Here is a 10,221-nt window from a genome sequence, read left to right on the forward strand (position 1 = left end):
TTTTAAAAAAAAACACAATATTTACTGATCAAATGACAAATTTGGTAAATAATCAATGATAAAGTACAAATTGATATGAAATAATGATAAATTTTGTGGGCATTTGACCATGAAAATTTTAAAAAATGGAGTTGGAGTTGAAGTCAGAGTTGTGTTTGGTCATATCTTTTTGGTGAAATTTTTTAACTTCAAAGGTGAAGTTGAAATTAGACTTATTTTCACTTTTTCAAATAAAACTTTAAATTGTATCTGGAGTTTTTATAGACAGGCATCATTTTTTTTTTCAATAAAATGCAAAGATTTTTTTTTAAAAAAGTGAATATATCTTATGACCAAACGGGACTATATGTTGGGTGAAAATAATGGTTAAATGAGATAAAAATGGTTATTAAGATTGCTAAAAGTAATAGTATGAACTATAAATTTTATTTACATATGAAATAAATGGTTGGTAAATATAAATGGTGGGATTCTTTTTACAAAATATAAACTTGTGGATTAATTTTTGTATATGAATAATCTCAAACCATGATTTGAAATTTCAAATCATGCTTTTTAGAGAATTTGAGATTTGATTTCATATAAGATGAAATCACACGACCAAACATTGATTTCATCTCATAATTTCATGTCACTGACATGAAATCACATGTCCAAACGCCTACTAAAATTAGGAAGCTGCCATTCATCAATCATAAAGGAGCTCTTTGTATTAGTAGGTAGATCATCAAATTTGTTAAAGAGAGCAAGCTCTTCTATCATGGTGACTATCTTAGCAATGCAATCAACTACCATGTTACTCTCACAAAGTCAAGTGTTTAAAACTCGTCGGTATTTGTAATTCTCAAGCTTGTCTTCAACAATGCCCTTTAAGAGTATATTGCGAGCAAATCTCTCTTGCATTATTCTTACCATGATTATGGAGTCCATTTCAATAATCCCCTTCCTATGACAATGGTCAATCATCCATTCTACAACATACTTGGCTCCTATTGCCTCAAGCAACATTATGGTCTCTAGAAACAATAGGGACGATAAAAATGAGATGAATTTTACCTCGTAGTTTCTATTAATCCCTCCAATCCCTGCTTTCCCATTATTACCTAAGTAGCTATCATCAGTGTTAAATTTAATCAAACCATTCATTCATTTGTCCCATATCACTATCTCAATGATGGTTTTGGGTCTCCTATTTTCCACCACTTCGTAGAGTTGATCCATGGTAGGTCCATCTTGGGCATAGGATAAGTTTTGTCCCTAGCACCTTGATATTCCACAAAATTTGTTGCTCCATTCTTATGATGTAGAACCTTATTTGATTGCCATACCTACAAGAGCATTTTTTCTTTCATAATTCCCAATATATAGCTACTGACATAGATTGGATCATCATCTTTTGCAATACATCCTTCCCTGGAGTTTGTCTAATCTTGCATGAATATTCTTACAAGCTTGCTTGTGTATGTTATCCCCAAACTTATCCAAAGAATGTCCAGTACTTTTTGGAATATTCAGTATTAATGAAAAGATGTTTAATTGCAGGTTTAGAAACAAAATTACATTGGGTTGCTTACGTTGTGAAGTTTTTCATTTGCATTTTTCCTTTGAAAAGGATAAAATGGTTTAGTTGAATGAATTATTTTTTGGCAATGCTTGAAAAGAATACTAGGAATTTGGATACTAAATGTTTATACCAAAACAAATAAGTAAAAGGATTGAATGCTCTGACAATTTTTTAACAATCATTTCAAAAAGTAAAAATTAAATTTGCAAGAGAGAAAGTAAAGGAAAAATGACAATTCATCAAACATAGGACATGTTGCCATAATTCTAATGATTCCAATGGACCATTCCCAAGTTTAAAAACTTATGATTACAAGGGTCCTTTACTGATTTTAGAGATCCAAAAATTAATGAATAACAAGTTTTCTTTGTGGATTGGTTAAAATAAAGAGAAACACAGGGCATGTTTTCGTAATTCTATTGCCTTTAAGTGACATAGACAAGAATCTATTGAATATTTTATGCAATTAATTTATGACTCTTTTTAGATGATTTAAAGATGACATATAGATGAACGAGCATACCCAAAAGCACATGGTAATTAAAATTGCCCTCCCTTCAAAAGATAGTATTTTTTTGATTTAATTTGGGATTTTATTGATTAATGAAAAATAAAGAAATATCTAATAGTTTCACAAATTGGACCAAACCATCAAAAATTCTACTAACCCTAATAAAATTAGAAAATAAACAAAGTAGGCCCATTCTGACTCATCTCCAATTATGTGACCCGACCCTTCTTTGTTCATTACATAAACCCGCTGAAATAGGGTTTTTGTTTCCTATTCTTAGCTCCATTTGCTGCAGCCTTGAACACCTAAAAATGTTGTCTTCTTCGATGTTCAACCTCAGCTTCATCTTGAACTTGCTTTGGGTTATCAACTCTGTGCCATGGATCTATTGTGGAGTAGCTACAATTTCAGCTATCAGAAGTAAGTACTATCTTCTTTCTTCATTACCTCTCAATATCATTTTTAGCTCCTCATTCATGAACCTTGTATTTACCAGCTGCGCTCTCTGGTTATTAGGAATATCTAGTGTTTTTGGTGCTTCATTGTTGGGTTTGGACCCTTGAGAGAATATAGATATGCAGGTAAGCTTCCATCTTTCTTTTGGGTCAACTTTCCTCTATTGATTTCTCTTAGTAATTCGCTTTATTCTATAGATACTGCTGAGACGGAGATAAAAAGATGCTCAGACCCGCAAGTAGCTGAAATGTGTGTATCACTGCAGGTGTATCATTGACAGATCTAGTAAAAACCTACTCTGCGAGTCCTTTTTGTTGGCTGTATTAGAATAGGCTATGTATCTATGTACAACTTTGATAAACCTATAATTTTGTAAATACTTGCTTGTGCTCAAGTTAAGCTGTAGCCTGTTCAACCTTGTCACCCTTTTGATGGTGAAACTCTTATGTATGGACATTGAATCTTATCACTATTTAGAATTCTCTTGCCTGTACTTTCAAGCTGTTGAAAATGTGTGAAAATGAATTCTCCCTTATCAATTGCTTGATTTGCAAGATGATCTGCTAGTTGATTGGCTTCTCGTATGATATGTTGTACTTGTATCGACTTCTGACTAAGTAGATTCCATATTTGTTCTAAAAAAACTAAGAGATTCCACGGACATGTCCACACCTTACTAATTAAATTCTGCACAAATAGTGAATCTATTTGAAATACCTCTTTATTATATCTTGAATTACTGCAATGTCTTATTGCTTGTAGCATAGCCATAGTTTCTGCTTCCACATTAGTTGTATCTTCCATTCTAGCTCCCTGTGTATAGAATAAATCTCCTTGACCATTTCTTAAGCAGAAAACGTATGAACTCAAACAAGGATTCCCCCTACAAGCTCCATCAGTGTTGTACTTCACCCACCCTTCACCAGGAAATATCCACCATACTTTAGTAATCTTCAGCTTAGTTTTCCTCTGCTCCAAATCTTTAACTATCTCCGACCATGAAGTAGGAAATTGTTGATTTGGTCTTCTTACTTTAAGTAACATACCAATGTTTCTAGTGACATTGTATATTACTGTCTGTACTAAGCTGGATTTGCTTTCATGCTTTATAGAATTCCTCCTCTTCCAAAGTTCACATATAATCATGCTAGGAACAACCTTATAGTAAACCTTTGCTCTTTTCTTGCTATCAGTATTCTACCATGCAGTTATACATTCCCTGGAATTTTGTCCTGCTATAGTAATACCTACAAAAGAAGAGAAACAGGACCATGTCCTATTAGCATGTGGAGCTCTTAGAAACACATGTGAAATGGCTTCCTGCTCCGAATTAGTACAACACCCGCACCTAGTAGGTCCCTGCAGACCCCATTTTCTTATATTTTCATCCATACCATACTCTCCACATAAATAAAGCCATTTTAAAAGGTAAACCCTTTATCCAAATATGCTTAAAAACACTATTTTTTCTTTCATCTGTCTGACAACCTCCCATGCTGGCTTTACAAAAAAGTTCCCTTTATCTCCCAATATCCAAATAGGTTTATCATTTCCTAGACAACTGACTGGTGGACCTATTTTTTCAATAATAAGATCTTTAACTTCCTGGTTCACCAACTGAGAAAGCAACAGTTCATTCCACCTTCTTCCTTCATTACATCCTTCACCTTCTGATATCTATTGTCCCATTCTCTGCTCTAATGAGAAATAGTATAAAGATCACCATATCCAGTGTAGTTATTAAACCACAGGCTTGCTTCCCCATCTTTAAGTTACCACATTATCTGATGTTCAATTAAATCTCTTGTATATAACATCTTCTTCCTCACCTGAGACCCATATCCTAGCTTCCACATGACTTCTTTAGGATGATTCTTTTTGCAATACTTATTATGCATATAAGTACTCCAAATTGAATTTTTAGTCCTAATAATCCACCATAATTTATAAAAGATATCCATATATACATCTTGAAGTCTTCTAAAACCCAATCCCCCTTCATCTTCAGGTAGACATAAAGAGTTCCATCTAACCCAATGTCTATTTTTTCCTCCTATATGACTACTCTAAAAAAATTGAGTAAACATTTTTTGAATAACATTTAAAATATTTAAAGGGGGATTCATCATTGATAAGCAATGGATAGGAATACTTTAAAGAACATATTTAATAAGTATTGCTCTTCCACCATAAGATAGAATCTTACCTTTACACCCTTGCAGTTTGGAGCTTACTTTATTCATTAGGGCTTGATAGAATAACTTATTCTTCCTCATGTGAAAAATTGAGCATCCAAGGTAAGTAAATAGAAATTCCTTCCTTAGGATACCTATTGCCACCTCATCCATAATAACAATACCATGAGGCATTCCCTTGTGAAAATAAATTGCACTTTTTTCCTTGTCACTTTCTGACCTGAGACTGACTCATACCTCTCTAAAGTTCCTACCACTGACTTAATAGTACCCAAGTCAGCTTTGCATAATATGATTATAACATCTTCAAATGCAAAATAATTGATCTTTGGACTTTCTCTTGGTAGCCCAAACATCTTAAATTCCTTCTTTAGGACTAAGGATTTCAATGCTCTAGACATAATTTTGGCTGTAATAATGAAAAGAGTAGGAGATAAGGGATTTTCTTGCTTTAATCCCCTTTGAGATCTAAAAAATCCCTTTGGTTGACCATTTATCAAGATAGAATACCAACTATTACTCACAAGCCTATACACCATGTCAATAATTGTTTCACCAAAACCCACTTTCCTTAATACCTTAGTTAGGTATAGCCAGTCAACCCTGTCGTAAGCTTTTATCTTGTCTAGTTTGATCACTATATTAGGTACCTTCCCTCTTTTTCTTATTTCAGAAATAACTTCTTAGACTACTAAGATATTTTTAGCAATGCTTCTACCTTTTACAAAACCAGCTTGTTCTTCTGAGATGATATCAGATGGTCTCCCGACCTCAAATCCTTTACCTAAGTTGAACCTTACAACTACATCATTGAGCAGGGATGTAATAGTCCACTAAAGTTCTTTAAGATATCATCCTACGTATGAATCAAGTAAGGTATCTAAATGTATCTCTGTCCTAGACACTAATTTGAATTTCTTATTTCATAAAAGAATACAAACCATACTTTGTTCATCTCTATGTTCGATCCCTTATTCCCTCTCCCAAGATCAAAAGGTAGACAATTGATATATTTTCTGGGTGATTAATCCATCAAATAGTTAAATCAAAGATGAACAAATGACCAATAATGATAAGCAAAGCTAAATGAACTTAATTCAATACAATAGTACTCATGTTCTTGGATTTAACCCCAAAAAGAGGGCATTTAGCCATGCATAGTCATAATCGTAATCACAAGGTTGTAATTAGCAACTAAGGACATGAATGAACTAAATTAAAATAATAAAAATCTAAAATTTAAAGTTGTAGCAGCCCCTTAATCCTCTAATACGTCCAAAATATCATTAAAAATGTGTACAATGTCTGTATATATAGTTACCCAATCCTTAGCCATGTAGGAATTGGATTTCACGTTGAAATTGAGCATGAGAGTAGAGTCCGCTGCTCTGGGTTGAGTACCGCTCCAGCCAAGGCTAATCCTGCTGTATAGCACCACTCCAGCCAAGGCTGAGCCTTCTTTATAGCCCTGCTCCAGCTAGGGCACCGCGGGCTCATCTACGTGGTCTCTCTGGAAGTTGCTTCCAAAATTTTGGCTAAGTGTTGAGTGCCTCCTTCCATCCGTTATCTTGTGGTGTTGTTTCCCTTTAATTTCCAGCTTATTAAACATCAAAATATCATCATATTCATCTCATGAAGCTTTCTACATAATCACACACCATGAATTAGAGACAATCACAACACAATATCCATGATAATGAATCAAAACAAGAGCTAAGACTAGGCTAGTTCATGTTAATCTTCAACTTATTATTCCACCTCTATATTTAATCAAATTGAACATTGCACATTACCAACAAGTTATTCCAATCATAATTACACATTTATACCCTTTGGAACCCTTTAAACACATTATAACTCAATGGGATCGACTAGACAAGCCCTTAGCTCAAGTTAGTAATGCTAGTTTCCACAATTGAACTCTAAATGACTCACTTAAGTGCAAAACTTGTCTGGAATTCACTTTGAATATTGTAATCACGTACCTTAACACTTAGATGCACATTTATCTCATTATTAACCCTTATAGCATACAAATCATTCTCAAAACAAGGCTAAAAAGACTAGAATAGTGATACTAGAATGCATAAATACACCCAACATCACTAAGCTACCAGGTTCCCACAACCCTAGTTGACGAGATTAGTTGATCATGTTTATGTTCATGAAATAATCCATGATAATCAATAAGCAATACATATAATTAATTTCACAATAAAGCTCTAACCTCTTCATTCTCTAACCTCATTTTAGCGTACCCTCTCTTACATCAATTAAAGCTCCACCCATTGTTAAAAATGGGTAAACTAGGATAATTGGTACCTATTCATCTGCCTTAAATTCAAGACCAATAAAGACAACAGGAATAATGAATTTATCAACCTTTATGAGGATGCCCTCTATTTTTCCTTTCGGAGGAGCTATGATCCCGTTTACCAACTATAATAACACATAGCTCAGTCTAGGCTTTCCCAAACCCAATGTGTTGAACAAAGATAGGGACATCAAGTTGATACTTGCCCCTAAGTCACTCAGAGCATGGACCACTTCACTATTACCTATCTGAATAGAGAGGGTGAACTTCCCTGGGTCCTTAAGCTTCTTGGGCATTTTTCTGTCATTACAGCACTGCACTCTTCAGTGAGTGCTACAGTTTCCATATTCTGCAACTTTACCTTATTAGAAACCACATCCTTCAAGTACTTAGCATACTTGGGCATACCCTACAAAACATCTAACAAAGGTAAGTTAATGTGAAGCTCTCTGAATGTGTCAAATAACTTTTTGAAACAAGCATCCTTCTTTACTTTTATTTGCCTCTAAGAGAAAGAAAATGGCGGCATATCTTCACTTCTTCAGTAGATTTTTCTTTTGAGTACTCAGACTTTCTTGACTTGTCAACAACTTTTTCATTTACCTATTCCATCACCATATCAACATCTACCTCCTTAGTTGTCTTTGGAGGGTTTCCATGAAGCTCTTTATCACTCCTTAAGGTGATTGCCATAAATTATTTTGGATTTTTTTTATCTACTGGCAAACCACATTAAGGATTGGTATTCAACATCTATTGTAACTGCCCCAACTATAACTCTAAGATTTTCTGTGCTACTTGCTGGTTCTTTACATCAGCTGCCAACTGTGTCTGATTAGCTAACACCTGCTTTATCATCTCTTCCAAGTTGTCAATTAACTGATTTGGTTGAGCCTGTTGTTGCTGAAATTATTGTGGTTGTTGGGTGTTCCACGAATGATTTAATGGCTGAGATTTCCACTTCATGTTGTAGGCATTACCGTACTTAGGCCTCTGAACATTGCCTATATATATCAAAAATTTTGGATTTTATGCACACATAACAGCTGCATGGTTACTATTTCTACAGACCTCACACCAACCACTAGTTTGCTAAACTACACTGTCGGATATGGTAGGCTATGTAGTTCCTAATTTTAGGCTACTGAACTGAGTGTTTATCATATTTTGCGATGCCGCAACCTGAGATGATAAAGCAGTGTATTGTTCCACTTCCAACAAACCTGCAACTTTCTTGGTGTCACTCCTAGAATTACCATGCCTCTTTGGATTTCCTTGTGCGATACGGTTTAATAAGGTGTACAACTCATCATAAGTTATCTTAAGAGCTTGACCACTTGCAGCTGAAGCGAGTAAAATTTTCATATTGTGATCAAGGGCCTCTACAAATGTATGAGCAAGTACCTCATTGGACTACTGATGGTGTGGACAGTCCCTAAGAAGTGCCTTGAAATGCTCCCAAGCATGATAAATATTCTCATCTGACTTCTATTTAAAGCACACTATCTTACTGCAAAGTCTCGCAGTCTTACCAGACGAGAAGAATTGAATTAAGAATTTTCTGGCTATGTCATCCCATGAGGTGATTGAATTTGCTGGTTGGTTCCACATTCAACCACTTTTTTGCTTCCCCAATCAGTGAAAAGGGGAACAACTTCATCCACACATAATCTGCATTCGCACCCGTAGGAATGAATGTGTCACTGATTTCTAGAAAATTTTGCAAGTGGACCTATGGATCTTCATGTGAAAGCCATATGAACTTTCTACTATTAATCAGAAGATATACCATATTCTGTTTAAGCTCGAAATTGCCTCCAGCTACCGACTTCTGAAATAGGGAGCTGAAATTGGTTAGAAGTGGGATTTCTACTTCTCTAACTGTCCTGCGGGTTGCTTGTTCATCAACCATGATGACATAATTCTCTTTATCTTTTTGGATTTGTAGAATTTGGAGGAGAAGGATTGCTTCTCTCCTACGTTGATAGAAAAGTTGCTCAGGTTCGGAATTGGGTTAGACCAAGTCTTGATCCCTTGCTAGCTTACTACTTTGAAAACCGGTTTCCTACAAAAACAAAACCAAAACCAAGCGTTAAAAAACACCAAAGACATCTAAATTTTAAACTAAAAATAAAATAGTTTCCACATAAAAAGTCCCCGGCAACGACGCCAAAAAATTGACATCGCCCAAGCACACCCGCAAGTGTACGTGGTCTACCAAGTAGTAAAGTGCCTTAAAGAAAGCCAAGTGTCAATCCAAAAAGGACTTGATCCAACAAAAATTCTATTCTAGTTCACAATTTAGATTCAATTGATGCAAGCATCACCAAAAAGAGTTTGGAGATTTGTAAATTATAAGTAAAGTAAACAACGCGTAAAGTAAAGATCTTGAAACAATCAATAGGAGAAACCCAGGGTTAAAGCACTTTGAACAATCATACTATGTTATTGAACTTTATTCGTTAACTTGATTATCTTGGTTGTAAATTCGTAGGGTTAATTGCATGATCATGATCTCTCGACCTCTAATCCTTTACCTAAGTTGAACCTTACAGCTTCATTATTGAGTGGGGATGTAATAGTCCACTTAAGTTCTTTAAGCTATCATACTATATATGAATCAAGCAAGGTATCTAAGTACATCCCTATCCTAGACACTAATTTGAATTCTTTATTTCATAAAAGAATATAAACCATACTTTGTTCCTCTCCGTGTTCTATCCCCAATTCACTCTCCCGAGATCAAAAGGTATACAGTTGATATATTTTTTGGGTGATCAATCCATCAAATAGTTAAATCAAAGATAAAAAACACAACCAATAATGATAAGCAAAGTTAAACAAACTTAATTCAAAATAATAGTACTCTTGTTCTTAGCTTTAACCCTGAAAAGAGGGCGTTTAGCGACGCATAGTCATAATCATAATCACAAGATTGTAATTAACAACTAAGGACATGAATGAACTAAATTAAAATAATAAAAACCTAAAATTTAAAGTTGTATCATCCCCTTAATCCTCTAAGACATCCGAAATATCATTAAAAATGTGTACAATGTCTGTATATATAGTTACCCAATCCTTAGTCGTGTAGGAATTGGATTTCACATTGAAATTGAGCATGGGAGTAGAGTGGGCACTGCCCTGGGTTGAGTACCGCTCCAGCCAAGGCTGATTTTGC

This window comes from Capsicum annuum, chromosome 4 (genome assembly GCF_002878395.1).
Source record: "Capsicum annuum cultivar UCD-10X-F1 chromosome 4, UCD10Xv1.1, whole genome shotgun sequence".
In the NCBI taxonomy this organism is placed as follows: domain Eukaryota; kingdom Viridiplantae; phylum Streptophyta; class Magnoliopsida; order Solanales; family Solanaceae; genus Capsicum; species Capsicum annuum.